Below are 22,398 nucleotides of genomic sequence, written 5' to 3'. Positions count from 1 at the left end.
GCTTGCGGGGTGGGACTGATGGTGGCGTTTTTGGTTGTGATGGAGAGGGTGGGGGGGCGGAATTAGGAGCTTGGTTTTGGAAAGGTTTAATTTAAGGAAGTGGAGTGACATCCAGTCTGATATGTCGTTCAGTAGGCAGGTGATTCGGGCGGAGACTGAAGGGGTGAGGCGAGGGGTAGAGAGGTAGATTTGCGTGTCATCGGCGTAGAGGTGGTAGTTGAAGCCGTGGGAGTGTATCAGTTGGCCAAGGGAGGAGGTGTAGATGGAGAAGAGAAGGGGCCCGAGGACAGAGCCTTGGGGGACCCCAACAGAGAGGGGGAGGTGGCAGCGTTATAGGTAACGCTGAAGGAGCATTGGGATAGATAGGAGGAGAGCCAGGAGAGAGCGGAGTCTCTGATTCCAAGGGAGTATAGTTTATTAAGGAGGAGGGGGTGATCAACTATGTCGAAAGCCACGGAGAGGTCAAGGAGTAGGAGGACTGAGAAATGGCCATTAGCTTTGGCGGGTAGCAGGTCATTAGTGATTTTGAGTAGGGCGGTTTCGGTGGAGTGTAGGGGACGGAAGCCAGACTGTAGTGGATCAAGGAGGTTGTTGTCATTGAGGTGGGAGCTTAGGCGATCGTAGACTAAGCGCTCGAGGATCCAAGAACGCCAATGCCGAACAACATCACATCCCCAGACTAGTCGGGGGGAGCGTGGGAAAGGCATATTGCAACCACGGCTCCCATATTTTCTGGAATTTACATTAGGAGTCATTGCAGATACTCAACATCTGTTCATTGAGCATCATAGTGGTCATACGGTCCCTACCTCCCTGAAGAGGGACAAATGGGCTCTTCCAGGCCTGAGCAATTGTTCTAGTGGCCGACAAATGAGTTCACCTTTTGACCAAAAATAATAAATGCATTTTTTTGCAGGTAAAACAATTTGCATTTATTATGTTTGGTTGCTGGAGCTTGTAAACCATTGCACCAGCAATCTACTGATCTCCTGCAGACCTGTCAGTATACTGACAGGAGGAAACAATGAACTACCACGATGCTCCACAGCACTGTGGTTGTTCAACTACAAGCCAGCAGCCGCTAAGGCTTTCGGTATTTGCATTTATTCATTCACAGAACTCTCATGTTCCTAAAGGTGAACTTATCCTTTAAACTTTGCCGTCAGGCATCGGCGGGTGAGTGAATGATACCAGAGCTCAGCTTTAAACCAGAACTTAACTGTACCTGTACTGTCATTTGGACAGTTTGTTCGTTTTTCGTCCAGTTAATGGGCACAAATCGAAAATCGGTAGTGGTGCTTTTGAGTCCAAAAATCAAAGGAAAGGTTTCTGCCAAATGGACAATAAATTGAAAGGTTACTGTGTTTCTTGCCTGTTAAAAATTGAACTGTTGGTAGTGCGCATATATGACCTAGAAATAAAAGAAGGATGAAAAACTGATTCATTTATGTGCGTTGAATGATTTATCATTCGAAACTCGGTCATTACATGATGGTAATATTGTTTGCTCTCACCACGTTTGTTTTTTCGGAAAAACTGTAGTGTATGATTAGCATTAGGCTTGGATCACACCTACATGTGCAAGCAAGCAAGGGCGCATTTCCACACATTTTTTGCATGTCGCATATAGGGCAGTCCATTAATTTCAATGGACTGTCCAATGCACAAGAAACACAAAAAAGAAGTCCCTGACTCTCTTCCAAAAATGTGGTGCACCAAACCACATATTGCTGTGGCACCATGTGATGCATGAGGGTGCCAATAACAATTATTAGCACTGTTGTGAGTCTGCTAAGGGGCAATATGTTTCTCTGTGTGTTGGTTAAGCACATGATTTTGTGCATGCTCCAAATGCACACAGATCTGAACCTAACCTACGAAGGGCCAATTAACTGTAGAATACACCTTAGGGTGCCTGAGTTTCCCTTTAAAACATTCCTCTAGTGCTACGATCTGATGATGGAGTACAGAGTATAGTTAACTAGATATAAAGGGACACACACCCCTACCTTTAATAATTAAATGAGTGGTGCATGGCCCGCCAGTTGCAGCCCCAAGGCATGTTTAGCACTAAGCAAACACTGACTTTCAGAAATCTTGGGATGCATAAAAAAGTGAAAACACCATATGCTAAGTAATGCTATGACATTGCCTTATATAAATCACTTCTTAGGACACATCAAGAATATGGAGCCCAATTTAGGGAGCTAAAAAAGAAAAAGAAAAAAAATGTAGCAGGCTGCTAAGTTTTAAAAAATGGGTTAGAAAATCATATGGTGAATTATTAGAAAAGTTAAATACACTTAGTTTGGGAAAAAAAAAGTCTTAGAGGCAAATTAATAAATGTGTTTATATATATCCAAAGTCATTATAAAAGTGCTCCGAATTTACTTTTGATCCCAGAGACTGTACAAAGGACATAGAGTACAAAGGGCATAGGGACATGAGTTGCAAATAAAAGAAATAAAATGTTACAATTTGTTAAGGACAGAAATAGACAGTGGAGTAGTTAAAAGAGAAGTATGGGATTTTGTTTTTTTCCCAAATCATGGATGCAGCATCGGTCCGATCAGGGCCATCTTTATTACTGATTGGACCCTGGGCAAACATTTTCTTGGGCCCCCCATGCAATTTAGCTCTTCACCTGCTTGAGACATACAATAAATAGCAGGTAAACTCAAAATCAGTTTACTGCAGCAGATCAGGCAGCGATTGCTTTCTGGAGGTTACAGCATATCATTACCACTCACTGACTGGTTGCTGAAGGTGCACAGTGCACATTATGGTTCATTCATTAGTTGCTAGAGGTTACAGCACATGATTTCTGCTTGCTGATTGGTTAGTAGAGGTTATTGAATATAATTACTGCTTACTGATTGGTTGCTAGAGGCTACTGCACATCCCTACTGCTCACTGATTGATTGCAAGAAGTTACTGCACATCATTACCGCTTACCAATTGGTTGTTAGAGGTTACTGCACATCCTTACCACTCACTGATTGGTTGCTAGAGATTACTGTACATCATTACCGCTCACTTATTGGCTGCTAGAGGTGTGCTGGTGGGGGATGTGATCAGTGGCAGTGCTTGGGGGGATTGGGAATGCTGTAAGGGGGATTTACACTAACCACCAGTGTAAGGGCAATTCTGCATTTACCACCATTGTATAAGGACATTTACCCTGACTACCAATGTAATAGGGAGTTTGCACTTACCACCAATGTAAAAAAAGAATTTACACTGACAACCAATGTAATGGGGGATTTTTCACCAACAACCAATACATTTCTACACTGGCCACCAATGTAAGGGGAATTTACACTAACCACCAATTTAAGGAGGGCTTCTACAAGGACCACCATTGTAAGGGAGGATTTGACACTGACCACTAATGCAAGTTAGGATTTTTTACCGACTTTACACTGGCCTTCAATGTAAAGGGAATTTACACTGACCATTAATGTAATAGGAGCATTCACAGTGACCACTAATGTAAGGGGGCCATTTGCACTGATCACTAGTGTAAATGAAAGGATTCTACACCATGCCACAATGTAATGAGATGATATACATTGACCACTAATGTAATTGAGGCATTTAGCCTATGTTCACATTTGTGCGTGTCGGGAACATATGCAAAATCGCTTTCCTGACACCACAGAATTGTGATGTCCTTTAGCATATAAACAGCAGTGCCATTAATTGTTAATGATACCCTCATGCATCTACTGTTGTGCACATTTTCACATGCATCAAAATTCACAGTGCTGTGGTACTAAATGGCTCAGTATAAGTTTGAAAAAGGGTCAGGGACTTTTTTTTCTGCATATTTCCTACAGGTGATGTAAATCTTTATCCACCCTGCTAGTACACCTTTGCATCCTAAATTTCCCTGCTAACCTCTGCAGTCCAAACCTGCCCTATCTTCTCTACTCCAACATCCCACCCACTTTAACTCTACATGCCTCCGCTGCTCACCTTTGCACCCACCTTTCTTCCCACTGTTACCTCCCCAGTGGGCAGCATTCAGCAGAGGTGATGGTGGTTGGATTCTCAGGGGCATAATATACATATGAATGCCACACTGTTGCTGATTTTTACATACAAATGCCACATTGCTGATGCTATTTATGTATGAATGACATCACTATTTACATATGAATGCTGGTTCTTTACATGTGAATGCTAACACAGTCTGCACACATGAGTCATCTGTACATGGCAATAGGGCAGAGCTGGGCAGCATAAGTGACACCACTTCACACAGAGATATCAGGATACAGCCTGGGACAAAGTCTTCAAGGGACAAGGAAATGTAAACCAGGACAGTTTGCAAGTATGGGACAGCTGCTTTGGGCCCCACCACAATGACTGGGCTCAGGGCAGCTGCCTCTTTTACCCTTCCTTAACCACTTCCCGTCCAGCCCATGTACATAAATGGACAGACGGGAGCAGTGCCGAAGCGGACGCCATTTATAAATGGCCCCCGCATTCACTGCCTGTGCGCGCTTCCTGGGAGTGCGCGGCACCATGATCCGGTGCCGCTGTGTCCGGATCGCAGTACGGGACCTCTGTGTGAGGTCCCGATCATGTGATCACTTATTGTCCAATCAGTGATCACATGAATAGTAGTAAACAAGATGTCACTTCCTGACATCATTGCTTACTACTTGTTAAATCTGTGAATGATCACAGAGGTCACATGGTACAAGGCTATTCACAACAGCCTTGTACCATGTGACAAGCTGTGACCAATCACAGCTCTCACAGTATTTCTCAATAGCTGCAAGAATGCAGCCAAAGAGGAGAAATGATTGCTTTTACAGCCTTTATATGTGTAAAAGCAATCAGTGTAAAAAAAGTAAAATAAAAGTTGAAAAAAATGTTTTGAATAATTATAATTTTTGGTTATAAACTAGTTTGGGTTATTTATTTATTTATTTTTACTAAAAAGATGGCTGAATACATTTTGGCCAAGATTTATGAAGAAAGATTATTTATTTGCAAACACATTTTTTTCAATATGTTTGGACTTTTTCATTTATATAGCAAAAAAATAAAAATCCCAGTCGTGAATAAATACCACCAAAGTAAAGTTTTATCTCTCTCAAAAAAATGCTAAAAAATTCATATGAGTACAGCGTTGCATGGCCGCACAATTGTCGTTCAAAGTGTGATAGCACTGAAAGCTGAAAATTGGACTGGACAGGAAGGGGGTGAAAGTGTCCAGACTTGAAGTGGTTAAAGGCGGCCCTGGGTCCGATGCTGCATCTGTCCCCCACCGACTCTAAGTGTGAGAACTCAACGATCATATGATTGCTGATCACTGTGTTCTCACAGCTGCTCTGAGCAGAGAGTGGTGACTGTCAGTCACTGCTGTTTGCTCACTGGAGTGGTGGTCTGTGGTGGAGCAGATTGCTGAGACGCTGAGCCAGGTACCACTCCAGACTGTGGGGTGGATCCTGACTTTAAAGTTGGAATCTTTCCCCAGCCTGGACCGGCTGAATGACATCATCTGTCAGTGGGATTCAGAACACTGTCAACTGAAAATGGGTCATAAGAGTTTAGAATGAACTGCACTCCTGTGATTCAGAGCTTTGGCTGCACTTCTCCTTTAAGCTGTGAAATGCTTTACCATATGAGGTAGTAATGGGGAAAAAAAAACAATAATGGAATTGTAAAAAGTACTGCTATTTTTCTTGCAAATAATATTTACAATATCCATTCAAGTACACATTACCCCAACATTTCATATTCCTATTATATGTCTGTGTACCACATACTTGTGTTAAAACATATCTTGTTCTCTTTGTATTGCATCCTTTGTGTGAAATAACTGGTGTTCCTGTCAGTCCCTACTGCAAACTGATCATGCTAGATACGAGAGCTCAACGTGGCCAGTTTTCTGCCTGTGCTGGGAACACAGCCTGCCTGTCCACCAATGGCCAGGACTTGTGCTTACACACCCCTGCCCTGCATAACTATTAACTGGGAAGATCAGTGTGCTGCTGTTTCTCACCCCCATCTCTCCAAGTTCTTTATGAAGCTGAAAACGGAAATTATGTGTCACAAAGTAAAGAAAAAAAAGTATTTATTATATCTATCTATATATATATATATATATATATATATATATATATACACATACACACAGTATATCATGGGTTCACATATACAGTACTTTAAAGCTAAGACAGCAATATTTTGATCCTATTTAGTTATTTTTGTAGCTTATAGCTATTCTAAAGTTATATACAAGGTGGCAAGATAGATCAGCCTAAGGGAATAAGTCCAGCTGAGTATTTTTTTTGGTTGATTACACAGAAATAGGTATGTGGATACCAGTGTGTGAAATCATCTAGAGCACTGCTGCCTCAGGCTTCTGTTATCTAAGATTATGAGATCCGGAGTGAGATTTGGTGATGTCACTACTTTGCTGCTCACTGTTCTCCTTGCTGAAGAGGAAATTTTGTTTGAGAACTTGTTGTGCAATCATCTCCATGCTTCTACAAACCTTATTCATTCTCTGGATCTGAGCTTTCTCCAACTTCCCCTGCAACTGCTTCATTATTAACCCACCAGTTATAAGACCACTAATCATCATGGGGACTGCACTGGCAGGAGGAAGCAAAGACCTGCCTCTACCTCAACACAATGTAAAAGATCAGTTGCAGCCTATTGATTAGTATATTTTGCCCTCTGCCTGATTTTCTTGGCACAACTCATTGTTCAGGTCCTCTCTAACAACACAACTAAACATAATTATTAATGTGCCACATTTGCTATAAACATTGTACTAAGGTATAACAATTCAAAGCACTTTTTTTAAACATGAACTTATTAAAATTCACACTTCACACACAAAATCACGTGTCAGCATAAAGGCTCAAGTACACTGCAGCTGCTAAACTGACGTTTAGGAGCAGTTCAGCATTTTTTTTAGCAGCCCCTGAACTCTCCCTAATGTTTTCCTATGTGTCCATGTACACATAGTCGCTTACAGTCGTTTACAGGCAGTTGAGTTTACTGTCGTTTTTTTGAAAGCACCAAACTTGTGTTCAGGAGTAGATTTTATCAGTGTTTCAAGAGCCAACCACTTGTAAACGCGGTTAACCACGTTTATAAGTGTTTGCGTTTAGAAGCGCTTTTTAACTGTTCCATGTCTAGATGCTGTCCAGAGCCTTTTTTCATCATCAGAAATGCATGCAAAGCATTTTCCATGTATTCAAATGGACCCAGTACACCAGTGCAGTCAGTTCCAGGTTTCTTGTAAAGGAAAAAATGGTAGAACGCGCCGCATTATGCTCATGATGCATAGTGAATACAACCAGAAAAGACAGGTCATCTCAACACCTACTGCTCTCTCTATTTCTCTCAAAATGTCTGAAATAGTTAATTTTTTACTATTTTTCAGTGCATTCTGGGCATTTGGGAAAGTCTCCCGAAGTTATTTTTTTAAAAACACTTCTAAACGCAAATGCACATAAACACGCATAAACGCGGTATGCAAACATTCTTTAACCTACGTTTTCCAGCAGTTTCTATCGTTCAGAAGAGTTTTCCAAATGCCCCGTGTACATGAGCCCTAACGAAGATAGACACATCCTGTTTGCCAAAATATAGAAAAAAGAAACTGCTGCTCCTGAATAATGCGGAACTAAACCCTCCTATCATTTTTTTTTTTAGCCAAGGAAGCTGCCATCTTAGCTTTTGTTTGATCTTCAACTGCCATGTTGCTGCGCATGTGATCAGTTATGACACCATACACCAGCCCTTGTCAGTTTGACAGTTTGGTTGAGACGACCAGGAAATGTGACAGTTATATGCCTGGCATGTGCTGGGAATATAACAGTTTTTGGAAACTGTTAAATTGATGGGTTTAGTTCAGATTTAGCCCTGGTTCACACTAATGCAGTGCAGCGTATCGCATGTAATTCACACAGGAACTGCACCACATTCCTATGAAAATCGCATGCGATGTCTGTGTGGTGCAATTTGAGCCATACATTTTGTATGGCTCAAATCGCATCATATCCGCACCAAAGTGGAGCAGGATCCTTTTTCTTTCCCGCACCTGATTTGCACCGCATGGGTTTTCACACCCATGCAATCCAAATTCTGGTAATCACACTGCATCTTGCGATCTGTTTCAGGGTGTTGTTAATTCAACATTGACACCCATACCAGATTGCATGGATTGCAATGTGGTGTGGGAAACGCACAGAATTTGCTGATTTTCCCGCACCACATTAGTGTGATCCAGGGCTCAAGTCACCTAGTGTCTGGTTGCCAATCAGTGTAGACTGCAGAGTTATATTGTGATCAGTTAGATACACCCAGTCTGCTAGATTTGCAATGATAGATGAGAGGCAGCAATGCAAAAGGAAGAAGAGCATCCACGTGCATTTAGTAAGCATGGCTACCCCTTTGCCATTGAGCCTTTGGGTAAAGGTAAGATGCTACATAAATGCAAACAGACAGCAGGTCACGTCCTAGAATGTTACCACAACTTGTGCAACACATACCCAATCCCATAGCCAACCATACAACAAAACAAGCTAGACAAAATCAATCAATGTCTTTCTGAATTCGGTATGCCTCGTCTTAGGAGAAAAAAGTCCATCACTGGACGTACAATTTTCACTGGAGGAACTGGACAGACTAGTAAAAGAACCAAAACCTCGAAGTCTTTGGACCAGGCAGTTCAACTTTACTTTATTATAAATGATTCCAGCACCTTTTCTCCTACCCCTTTCTAAGGGCTTTCAACTCAATCCTCAATAACCAACATTTTAGGACCACCACTACAATTATACAGAAAGAGGGGAAAGACCCGACGCAGTGCTTTATCTACCACCCAATTTTTCTACTAAACTCTTGAAATTCTGGCCAACAGATTGCCTCAACTGATCCAACAGATTATACTGTACATAATGATAAGGCGGGCATGTTCAAGAAGGAAACCCTCAGTATTGGAAATGATCTAGGGAATAAGAAGAGGGAGATATGTTTCTACTCCTCCACAGCAGTAAAAATTAATGATGCTATCTCAGACTATTTTGAGCTCTTTGTAGGGGTACATGGCAGGGGTGCCTACTGCTCCCTCATCTATTTTTGTAATGTTATAACTCCCTCTTTGCCATATAAGAGCCAACTCCAATATCAAGGGCATGCCATCCTCCGATATGAAACACAACATGAAAGGCTATGCAGATGACGTACTATTTTCCATCATAGAACCAATCAACTCTCTTCCAAAACTCCTAGAAGAAATTAAGAAGCATAGTGCCCTCTCGAAATTTCATAATAAACCTCCAGAAGCAGAACCAATTAATAACAATAGATCTGCACAAACCCCCAGTAAATTTAAAATTAATTTTTCTGTTACTTGTGTGCAGAACTTTTAGGTACTTATCTCACTTTTTTGGGTGAAACAGTATTCACATCAAACGTCTGAATTAATGAGGAGGAAAGCCTAAAAATGTACTTACCTATAACTAGCACAGGGGAATCCATGGGTTATAGTTATACACAGTTTAATTTTGAAAAGAAAAGGCTTAGTATTCTTGTCAATTTTTTCTGCTGTCTGTGTCTTTTCCACTTCATGTGTATTTAATGGGTGTCAGATAGATCAGTAAATAAGGGGACATTTCCCAGCAAGGATGTAGACTTCAATAAACATATTTTTATTGTTATTGCCACATTTAGGGATATTGCCCCTTACTTTCTATCCCAGGTCATTATTGCCCAAAAGAGAGTAAGAGGTAATCTTTCCAATAAAATACATTATCCAAATTTTTACAAATGATTTTGCTGAAGTTTGGCTTTAAATTAGCCCACTGACCACTCTGCAAATATTCTGAAGGGCTTGTCAGACTCTTTTTTTATTTATCTCTTGCATTCTTATGATTGTTTGTAGAGACAGTCCTATCTACAGGAATTTCATGTCAAACTTCTACCATGTTCACCTATTCATTGTTACTAACCATGTCTTTAAACAAGTTATGATAGAGTTATTACATTAAAATGATTATTAGCCAAATATACTTCTGGGTAAATGTCAATCCTGAATACAAATCCAGCTAAGAAGGTATTAAGAGAGGAGTTCAGTTAAAGTGATACTAAACTTTTTTTTAAACTAATCGTTCTAACTACTAGAATACTATGGGGTTGATTTACTACAATTGGAGAGTGCAAAATCTGGTGCAGCTCTGCATAGAATCCAGTCGGCCTCCAGGTTTTTTTTTGCCAAGGCTTAATTGCACTAGCTGAAGTTAGAAGCTGATTGGCTACCACGTATAGCTGCTCCAGATTTTGCACTCTCCTGTTTTAGTAAAACAACCACAATGGCTGTTTTTTTAGTCTCTTGTTTTAAGGTTTCTTTTTGTCTTGTGCACATTCCCTATACTCCACTGATGCACCTCACAGCTACTAGTGTAGAGCAAGCAGTGCCGTTATTTCTCATCACATGCTCTCACTACTGTTCCCCCTACCCCTGTCCCAAACACTTACCTGAGTCTGTAAGCAATCTAGCACTGTGCTCTGCTACCTGCCCTTCTCCCTTCACTTCCTGACCTCACAGGAGACTTGGGCAGCAACTGAGACACCTGCATCTGTCTGTAAAATTCTGTGGGGAGGTAGTGGGAGTGTGGCCATGCCACGTTGTTTGTGTCTATGGGTGCACACAACCTGGCTAAGAATGTGCCCACATATGTGTCCCCGTAGCACCTTGCTATGGAATTACAAACAGGAAAGTATGACTGGAAAGCACTGGTAGAAGACTCCAGAAGAGGAGGTAAGGAACCATTTCACAGAGCAGGTAAGTAAAGCATCTTTTTTATTTTACGTTTTTATGAGCATTTTAAGATGAAAAGGGCATAGCCTTGTCTTGGACATTTAAAGTGATTCTAAAGGCTTTTTTTCCCTTTAAAATAACATATATGTTTTTACTTACCTGCTGTGTGCAGTGGTTTTGCACAGAGCAGCCTGGATCCTCTTCTCGAGTCCCCTGCCAGCACTCCTTGCCCCTCCTTCCTGTCGGGTGCCCCCACAGCAAGCAGCTTGATATGGAGGCCCACGATGGTCCAGGTATCCTTTCACACACAGAGCCGTGGCTCGGCCCCACCCCCACTCTCTTCTCATTGGCTTACTGGCTGTGATTGACAGCAGCGGGAGCCAATGGCTCCCTCTTCTGTCTCAGTCAATGGGGAGAGAGAGTACTAGACTCCAGACTCCAGTGCACATCGCTGGATCCAGAGGGGGCTTAGGTAAGTATTAGGGGGGCTGGGGGGATGCTGCACAGAAAAGGTTTTTTACCTTTATGCATATGCATAGAACCACTTTAACTGTTAGTACAAATGAAAAAAAATATCATGGACAATACTCATTTGTGTTGATAACTTGATAGAAACCTAACCCCACTTCATGTCGATATGTATACCTGGATAGCTGTTACATTGCAGGCTGCAGGAACATACTCCAGCAGAAACCCATTTAACTCTGATTATACAATCCCTGTATACATTTGCTTTTTATTGACAAAAAACATACAATATAAGTGCCTACCCAAACAACGCATTCAAATTCTATCCAGTCAGGTAGATAAGAGCACATCATATAAGCTGCCTGTAATATGTGTTTAGTATTACATAGCTGACGTTTGGTAGACTGGGCTGGAATTATGCATCAGAGATATCCTTGGAATTGGGGAAGTTGGCATTTGTAGTTTTGCGTATTAGAAACACTGCTGCTATACTTGCCTTTGTCCATGAACACACCAGTTCACTACAACAGCACCAATCTGTCTTTTCTTTTGTTGACTACACAGTAATCCTGAGATATCAGGACCATGGACAGCACTATTTCAGATTCCTCAGAATGAGGCTGGTCATTTTTGGTCAACTAAATACTGAGCACCTATACAGAATGAGAGGCACAAAGTCCAAGTCCTACAAAGTCATGGATCCTGACCCGCATATTTGTATCATGTCAGTGATCCATTATCAGGGACACATGAATATGGATGACCCCTGCAACACTTTAAAAACAACTTAGCAATGGCAGCTCCTATGTTTTGGTCCGGTGGTATTTAACTGCAACTTTACTCAAATACTGAGTAATTATTTCATCTTACAAAGTGGGTAAACGTGATACAATTCAGTTGGGCATAGGAGTTTTTCACAACTTTAGAGCATATGAAGTGGATAAAATATGTTACGTTTTAGCTGAACTTGGGGGCTTTTTCACAACCTTAGAAAAAAAGTGTCTATTATAGGGAAAGCATAATTTATTTGAAAAGAGTACATGGCTTGAGTTATTTCTGTAGCATTTACTTCAACCCTTTTTCTGCCATCGTACAGACCTGACAGTGGGGGGGCTTATATACAATCTGGTGGCTGCGACCACCATGATTTTGTATAAAACTGACAAGAAGACTCTTGCCTGTCAGGTGGAAGCAGTCGGGGGCTGCGCTGCTGCCTGATTACTTCCACACGTCCCTGGTAATAGTGCCCTCCCTCCCCACACTGCGGGCCTGCAGCCGACATGGCAGATGCCGGTGGGTGGAGGGTTCTCCTCCACTTCTGTGTATGATGTTACTTCAGGGTCACCCTGTCTCTTTCCCCAGCTAGAATAGCCAGGAAGAAATGTATTGCAATGCAATCTGGGGTGCCTACACATGAAAACGTTGATTGCGATACACGTTACATATCACTGTGCCCCAGAGTGAGAATAATAATTCTAGCACAAGACCTCCTCCATAATACTAAACTGATGACCTGTAGGGGCTTTTGAAGTATTGCCTATAGAAGATATAGGGTACTGAAATTTGTTGCCATTTCATAAGCGCACACAAATTTAAGGTCTGACACATTGTGTATCTATTTACTTGGTGCAACCTTGTCTTTTATATTTTACCAAAAATTTTTGTAACTTGTTGCATTTGTTTGTGTTTTTACTGAAATTTTGCAATTCATAGTCCTTTGCGTTAATATTGTGTGACATATAAAATTGGAACTACCACTTTTTTATTCTAAAGGTTGTCTGCTTTCAGAACATATATAATGTTTGGGGGTTTTGTGTAATCTTCAAGCCTAAAATTATTTTTTAAACATGTGCACAAAAAGCAAAAATATCTCTGTTGAGGAAAGGGTTAAAGAGACCCTGTCACCCAGCATAACAGTTCTTTTTAAATACGGTACTTCCAGCACTAGCATTTATTGCTTTTTTTATTTTTATTATTATTTTTCAATAAATGATCAAGGTTCCCTAGGGATTTCACTCTTCGAGGAGTGTCATATAAATGTATGTCAGTCATAGCTTCTGCTCCCTGCCTCCCTCCTCTTACACCATTGCTGTGTTTGCATAGCTTTCAGGTCAGTCTCATGCTGTCTCCTATGACAAAGATCTGGCTGAACATGCATAGTGGGATAAAGCCAGTAACAGCCAGCAATATGCCTGTGTTTATACACCAGCAATGACACCTACTGGAGGTTGAATGTGCACTAGTGTTCTGTTAAAGAAGAACTCTGAAATAGGCAAAAAAAACTCATTAGTACACCCCCCTACACAAAACACTAAGCAGTTAATAACATTTTTAAAATCCTTACCATTCAGGAGAAAAGTCTAATTACATTTTCATGACCTCATGAATTTAAAAGATAACAGCATCTGCTCTGCCAAGGAGGAGGTGTAACAGCAGCAATTACATCACATCCTCTCCTCTCTCTCTCTGTAGTAAAAGGAAACTACAGTTCCCATCAACCACAGGTGAATGTGGATGGTACATTAGGCCTGTACATGTTGAATGTGTCAAGGGGATCTTTGTCTGCCCACCACTGCAAGTGGGGCTGAATTATATCACTGCTTCCTGGAGAAAGAACTACAGAAGGGATATTCCAAGACCAGTGGCTGGGGGAATAGGAGGCATAACAGCCACAGGTCTTAGAAACAAGAAACCAAAGAGAATTAACGGTTTGATTTGAAAATTATTAGGCTATTTCAGAGCAACTACTGAGTGAACCATAAGATGGATGACATATTCAGTGAAGGTAGGAAATCAGCAACAAGGACATCTAAAGAAGTTTCTGCTTTAAGCCTTTATTTACAAATTTAATCAGGTAACTTTCTGTGGACACATGACTGGAGTGACAGCTCTATGGCTTCTGGAGCTGTTGTCAGCACCCATCCCTGGTCTGTGGCCTGCTTTAAAGGGTATACAAAGGGAAGCTCATAGGAGAAAGTACTTATGACAGATTTCCATATTATGCCTCATGCTCATATTTCTGTTAACAGAAGGTTGGGTAAAAACTTTCACTTTTTAAATACTTGCTCTTCCATATTCTTCTAAATAAATGTGTAGAATAACCACAAGAGAGAGCTCTGTATTTGTATCAGGCTTATATAACATCCTGCCTTATAAAATATTCAGATAACATATCAAGCACATAGTAGGTACATTTTTGTCAGCTGAACCATAGACATGCTCTGGGAGAACGAGCAGTATAGCAAAACCACTGTGTAGTACTGCAAAGCAGGAAGCAAGACTGAGTATGTAATAAGCAATTATGGCCATCTCCATGTACATATTTAATTACAAACTGTACAAAGCATTTTTTTTAAATAGTACATACTGATTGTGTTATTTTCATCAAACCAATCTCTTTCACATCTAAGAAAAAACTGAAGAAAGTGAACATTGTCTGTCTTTAAAAAGATGTATCATAAAATGCATGTATATTCTAAGGGGGGGGATTTACTAAATCTGAAGCACTCAGAATCTGGTGCGTCTGGTAGCCAATCAGTTTTACACTTTAGCTTCTTCAATTTGCTTCTTGGTGCTGACAGTATAGGCAGACATATATGCGGCCTCTCAGCAGGTGGGCCCTAACACCAAGAGGTTGCACCGAGTAAATAAATACCCAACATGTCAGGCCCCTCAAGAGGCCGTATATATATATATATATATATATATATATATATATATATATATATCAAAATGTAAACACAGCTGGCATAGTTACCAGTGGCTAACAGAAATCCAGCCAATCACGGTGGTCACATGATCAGAAACTCCACCCTGCCTCCCAGCATCTGAAACCCCTTACAGAGCCAGGAGGTGCCAGTGCAAAGGGGTTAAGCTTTGAGAACAAAACCTGGAAGCTGATTGGTTTCTATGCAGAGCTGCACCAGATTTTGCATGCTCCAGTTTAATAAATTCCCCCCATTGTCTACAGAGTGAATATAATCTTTAATATTGCACTGTGCTACATATCATAAATAACTCATCCTTACGTGTACATGATGTTTATAAGTTCTGGGATCTGTTGCACGGAAAATATGTTGCCTTTCTCTCAATATGTCTGGATCCTGGCATTGCTTCTGCATGACTTTCACATCTATCTTTTTTACATAAGAAAATGAAAAAGAGCCAGAGGGTGAAATGAGCTCAGCTTTCCTTACCACTCTGAGACTGACTCTAACATCCCGCTGACTTCATGGTCTGTGAAGCTCCAGTCACACCACTCACGGGATCCCCCGTCATGAGCTAGAGAGAGAGAAAGAGAAATAGAGGGGAGGTGAATGAGAGAAGACAGCAGAGAGAAATACAGATGCAGAAAGCAATCAGGCAAGCAACCGAACAGGGAAGAACACACTAAGGGGGAAGGGAATGGCAGAAGGCAGAAAAGGTTAAAGATAGAGACATCATTAATGGAGGCAGGCTAATGACCAGTGTCTACAAATACTTCAGATACAGGGCCATTGCAGGGCCATTGCAGGGCCATTGTGCACATGAACAACATCATTTAACTCCATCAGTCACACACATGGGGCCTGTATACAAGTTTCACATGTAGCACACAGAGTGGCCACAGTACTGAGAAATATCAGTGATTTGTAGTGAGGAAACAGTTGTTTTATGCTGGGAGCAGAGATCTGAAAGAACAAGCTAGATCCGCATTGCAGTTATTCTGTCAGCTGGTGAATATTATCAAATACTGTGGACTGCAATGATGAATTAGAATGGCTTGCATAGCTTTCACTTGAAGGGACTGTCCCTCTTTTGGAACCAAATCTCTCTTTCCTCCTCATTTGTCACAGACTTATATAAAAAAAATGTATTTATAAAAAATACACCACTTATATCAAAAGCATTATACAGCACAGAATATTTCATCCAACCTCTGTATGATTGTATTTGTTATATTAAAAAGGCATTATATAGGAAAAAAATGGTAAAATCATGGTTTAACCCAAGCTTTCTCAACCGCAGTTTTGTGGAACCCCTGGCTTCTTTCAAAGGTTACTAGGGATACCTTGATCAGTGATGGATTACAATGACGATGCCTACAATGACAATTATTGTAAGGGGGCCATTTTTCACTGTCATCCAAAGTACGGGGTCCTGTCTACTCTGTCCATGTAAAGAGGCTTTTTTCCCCACTCACCACCATGTAATTGGGGATTTTTTTCCAATATCATTCTAAGGCAAGCCATAGATGATTCGAAATTTGAAAGTTCTGTCGGGTGAAAAACTAAAATAGCTCATACAATTGTGCCATCAACTTTCTAATAAAAATCCATCGTGTTGGATCAAGCACTTTCAATTGCGGCACAACAATCACATGCAGCAGCTAGCACACTGATGATGTGAAAAACGAACGATTCAAAATTTTCATTCAGTTTTCACATTGTCTATGGCCTGCTTAAGGGAGCACTTCTCCTTCTCCACTGATCATTAGTGTAATGAGACAATATTGACAGTCTATGTTTATTTTCTGGTCATTATTAATTTCATATCAAGATTATTAGGGCTCATGTACACTGCAGCTGATAATCTCATATTTAGGAGCTGTTCTGCATTTTTTTCAGCAGCCCCTGAACTCTCCCTAATGCTTTCCTATGTGTCCATGTACACATCTTCGTTTACAGTCATTTACAGGCATTTGAGTTTACAGTTGTTTTTTTGAACGCAGAAAACTTGCATTTAGCAGTCGATTTTTTCAGTGTTTCAAATGCAAAACGCTTGTAAATGCAGCTAAAAGTGGCAAATCGCGTTTATAAGCGTTTGCGTCTGAAATTTTTTTTAACTCTTATAGTTCCCGATGCTGTCCAGAACCTTTTCATCATGAAAAATGCATCCGTTTTCCAGGTACTCAGATGGACAAAACACTGAACACAGGATGTTCCTACCAACCTTGTCACACATTGTAATGACCAATTCACCCCTCAGACCTTTCCCACCCTTGGAAACAAAAGATATGTTAATGACCATTCACACATCAAATTCCTCATGAAGACCCCCTGCCAGGAGGCCTTAATGACTCACTCCACCAGACACCTTCCCACCCTTGGAAACAAAAGAAATGTTAATGAGCAACTAACACCTAAGCTAATTTCAACACCTAGTGCTGTCTCTGCTTCTACTCTCTGTATTTATCTGAAACAGTCTGAAATAGTTAATAATGTACCACTTTTCAGTGCATTCTGGGCATTTAGGAGGTTCTAATGTGCTTATCTCTAAAAAACGCTTCTAATTGTAAATGCACATAAACGCACATAAACTCGTTATACAAACATGGCTAAACAGACTTTTTTTAATCTACGGTTTCCAGCAGTCAGTTTCCATCGTTCAGAAGTGTCCCGTGTATATGGGGCCTAATTGTCAAAAAGAAGAGGGCAGTGTTAAAGAATGATCTGTTCTGGGTATCAAATATCTAGATAAGCCATGTTCTTTATGTTATTTAAACACTTTCTTCAACTTGCTGATCAGAAGACCAGACCAATATAATCTAATATACTGTAGGTGAGAATATTGAGGACACAGCTGAAATGGCAACACTGGTGTAATATAAAGTGCTTCAGAAGAAAAGAAAACACTTATCTTATGTGTGCTGAAGATTATTTAAATGTATTTCAGAAAATGGTGCTCTTGGAAAACTGGTACACTGTCACCTTAGCAACATGTAATGCACAAGGGGACAGCCATATTTAACATATCTAATTACATCAGCTAATGAATAAGATTTGACAGGTCTCCTTCAGCTGCAATGAATTAGGAAAGAAGATGCTAAATAAAACAGATTCTACTTGCAAATAATTTTCTGAAATGGAATGAATGTTCTTTCCCCTCATTTTCTAATGCATTTTGAAAATACACGTTGATATCAATATAATTATTTCATGGAATGTACCATACTCCATCGTAACCAGTGTTAATTTCGTTGACGGAAATATTTTCATCATAATTTTCATCAAGGGCATGATTCCAGTGCAGAAAACTAAACGAAAATCAATTTGAATTTTCGTCAATTGATGAAAACTATGACGAAAATCAATTCCAATTTTCATCAACAAACAAAAACGGAACAACGGAGGAATGTTTATCCAAGTGAACTTCCAGTTTCCTCGGAGCTCCACCTGTAAAGCCTGTGAGTTTTTCCCTTCCCAGCAAGCAAGGCTGTAGCGTGCTTAGTGGTGCGACATAATGGCAAAATTTGTGTCTGTAGTTTGTTCAAACCTTAATACCATAAATAATTACATGCTATTAGATTTTTACTCCAGGAGTATATAATGATTTTGGAAATTCTAGAAAAACGCTTAAATAATGCATTACAATTTAACAAAACCCATTAGATTTTAGTTGACTAAAATTATTTTAGTTGACTAAAATAAGAACAAAAAACAATTCAGATGACTAAAATACAACTAAAACTAAAATGGCATTTTAATCAAAAGACTGTGACTAAAACAAAATCGAAATTTGACGTCAAAATTAACACTGTAACCACTGATACCTAGAAAAATGGACTTCATGTTTTTAACAGCCTCCATTCCCTAAAGCTTTGCACTGGCATAATAGACATGACATGACAGCTGTCTCTTTTCTGATTTTTTTTTCATATTGGAGTCTTCCAACCCAACAAGTGCCCGTTGGGCAACAGTTCACCAAGCATCAGGCGGAATCTCCCAATGCTGTCCCTTCCCCTATCTATTGACATAAATAGGCACATTAAGCTGAGACCAGCACTGGTGTTTAGAAGCCAAGTGGACAAAGATGGTATCTAATATTAGTGGGCACATCTTTCAAGGTTTTTGAGCACCTTTGGATCATAGATGCTCATGGCACAAATCACAGGTTGCATTTTGGCCCACATAGGATTTTTTCTAATTTCTGAGTCTTCTTTGCCTAATCTGATAAGGTAAGCTTGATTTTGTACCATTGCTTGCCCCTAAGACTCTGCTCCCCCTATTTCATGTTATGCTCCTCCTACTAAACAGTTGAAATGAGCCCTTCAAAGGAATAGAAAGCATCAAGAAAGCTGCATCAAAGGCATATGCACTAACCAAAAAGAAGGTCAAGGGTACATGCTGGGTCTCATTTACCAATGTGCCCAAATAAAAATAATCTGTTACCAAGCACCCAACCAAATTGTCCCATTAACCTAACGATCTGATTATGTCCATATTTCTGTGCTCAAAGCGGTACATTTTTTTGCATGGAAATATGTATTTTTTTTATTGTAGGCCTGTAATTTTTAGGAATAACTCACTGAAATCTATCCGAACAAGAGTAAACATCCCAGGTATGATAAAATTTGAAATACAAAATCATAAATTATAATTTAATAAATAATCATAAAAAATAATAATATAATAATAATACATTTAATCCAATAATATAATCAAACCAAAAACACTGAAATTTGAAATATAGCGCCAAGTTCGCACATCACTGAGCAAAGTCGCAAAATCGTTTTCAGTGTCTGACGACGAATTTCCCCACGAATCATTATCACTCAATTCTGCAAGTGGTTCTAATTTACTATTGCTGTTCTCTAGCTGGTCTAAAACCGCTTTTGACATAAAGGGGGCCTTTTTGGACGCCCTGGACATTTCTCAGTTTCCAGGCAGAAAGAACAGTAAAAATGCAGGCAGGGCACAGGACAAAGCACTCGGGACAAAATGTATGTGAAATGGTTTGATACAGTAATGTTATGCTATGTGATTTTAGTGATTTTAGTGAATGTCACTTTTTGTCATTTTCAAATTTTCCGCCGTTCCGTCCCTCGTACGTCCCGACTTCGCGGGGAACGGAACCCAGATGACAGATGCCGGCATTCGCTGGAGGACATTGCCGGGGACACTGCAGGACAGACATCGCGGGAGCGCAGGACAAGGTAAGTAAAGAACAGATGCCAGAGCAGAGCCGCATGGTAAGCCCGAGTGTAGCTCGGGGTTACCGATTGTAGTACTGAAACTTTACCCCAAGCTACACTCAGGAATACCGCCAGCGAGGTTAAACATAAAATCTGGTCTGATAAAATAAAAAAATAGGAGTCTCATTGGTTGAAATTCTTTTATGATCCTCTGATGACGAGGACATTATGAAAGTTTTGGCTGCAAGCTGTAGTAGTGGTAGTTTTTGAACATTAGCTTTAAAAGTATGCACTTTCCTTATCATAACTGAATAGTTATTTGGTATTTATTTATCCAAAGTCAATTATGTGGCTGTATTACAATGCCATTTTATCATGCATAGTAAAGTCATTGCATTATAAGCAATGATAATACTGGGTTTTGCAGTCACCATTACCAAAGCCAAAAACTGCATTAACTCTTGCACTATCGCCAGGAAAATAATAATTAAGACTCTGCTCGGGCAAGATGGATGTTGAAAATGTGACTGGACTTGCCTACTTACCCATAATTTTTGGGATCAGTCCCAAGTTCCTTGAAAATGTTATCCCAATGTTGCACTACTGCCAACTGTGCACTGCAATTCTCTTCCATATATTTTTCCACAAAAAGAGCAATACATTATTTCCTTTTTAAAACTATAGGCTTTAATAACACATTAGGGGAGATTTACTAAAACTGGAGCAATCAGAATCTGGTACAGTTGTGCATGGTAACCAATCAGCTTCTAACTTCAGCTTGTTCAATTAAGCTTTAGCAATAAAACAAGGAAGCTTATTGGTTTCAATGCAAAGCTGCATTGGATTTTGACTCTCCAGTTTTAGTCAATCAACCCCATAATGCTTTTAGATAGTTCCCACATAGGCACCTCACCTAATACTCACCTAAGCCCCCTCCTGATCCAGCGATGTGCACTGGAGTCTTGGCTATCCCGGGACTCCTTTTTCTCATTGGCCAAGATAGAAGCGAGAGCATTGGCTCCCACTGCTGTCAATCACAGCCAGTAAGCCAATGAGAAGAGAAAGGGGGTGGGGCGGGTCCAAGCCATGGCTCCATGTATAAATGGACACATGAAGCAGTGGCTTCCTCCATAGCAAGCTGCTTTCCGTGGGGGCACCCGTCAAGGGGATCAAGGGGCCAGAGAGTCTGCGGGGGACCCAAGAAGAGAAGGATCCGGGCTGCTCTGTGCAAAACCACTGCACACAGCAGGTAAGTATAGACGTTTGCTATTTTTTCTTTAAAAAAAACAAGCCTTTAGAATCCCTTTAATCTATTCAGTTACATCAAGGTTCTTTCGCTGTGCATTTCCTCTCTGGAGCTTGGCTTAAAAATGGAAAAATCTTTTGTGACTGTTCCTTTTGAAACACATTATGAATGAGTTGGCTGGGTGGGATGCTTCCGAAACCATAGGTGATCACATTTCCTTTTATAATATAATGCATAAACATTTTGAGCAGTGAGTGATATAAAGTGTTTGTAAACACTCACAATGAACTTCTTTTTTTTGCTACCTTTCGGTTTGTTAAATACACCACTTTGCTATATTTGATAAGCACATCATTTTTGTTGATCCTGCCAGAAATCTTGTCAGCTGGTAACTTCCTGTGCTCTCTGCCCCTGCTGTTTGTTATCCAGTTACATTGTTCCAAGCTAACTCTGTGGACTATGGAACACCCCTTCTTTATGTCATGATGGTTAGGAGAAGGGGGGGTTACACCTTTACATATGGAAAGGGTACTTTACTGTGAAAATGTGAAATAGACTTTAACAGGAGCTAGTGCTAGCCCACACAGTAGATTATTTTAAAAAAGGACTGGGTTGGTCTCAAGTGGCCTGATTTCTTAATGATAAAATGGGCTCACCTTTTAGACTCCTAGTACACTGCAGCTGATAAACTCACGTTTAGGAGCTTTTCTGCGTTTTTTTCAGCAGCCCCTGAACTCTCCCTAATGTTTTCCTATGTGTCCATGTACACTATGTTGTTTACACTCGTTTACAGGCAGTTGAGTTTACAGCAATCTTTTTGAACGCACCAAACTTGCATTCAGGAGTAGATTTTATCAGCATTTCAAATGCCAAATGCTTGTAAACGCAGCTAAATGCATTTATAAGCGTTTGCGTTTGGAAAATGTTTTAACTCTTCCATTTCTAGATGCTGTCATCATGAAAAATGAATGCAAAGCGTTTTCCCGGTACTCAAAT

General features: G+C 40.3%; 1 protein-coding gene across 5 annotated transcripts in view; it reads right to left on the bottom strand.

Annotated features, from left to right (window-relative positions):
* Nucleotides 1–22,398, bottom strand: part of DLGAP3 (DLG associated protein 3) — a 518,806-nt gene that overhangs the window by 303,257 nt on the left and 193,151 nt on the right. For all 5 annotated transcript variants that reach the window (XM_089688984.1, XM_089688981.1, XM_089688980.1 and 2 more), the window contains exon 2: nt 15,460–15,544. The gene's annotated coding sequence lies outside the window, so the exon portion shown is untranslated. The remainder of the gene's footprint in view (nt 1–15,459; nt 15,545–22,398) is intronic.

The sequence above is a fragment of the Staurois parvus genome, unplaced genomic scaffold (genome assembly GCF_062004578.1).
Source record: "Staurois parvus isolate SC_StPar_1 unplaced genomic scaffold, SC_StPar_1.0 ptg000464l, whole genome shotgun sequence".
In the NCBI taxonomy this organism is placed as follows: Eukaryota; Metazoa; Chordata; class Amphibia; order Anura; family Ranidae; genus Staurois; species Staurois parvus.
This window is presented reverse-complemented; position numbering and strand designations above follow the sequence as displayed.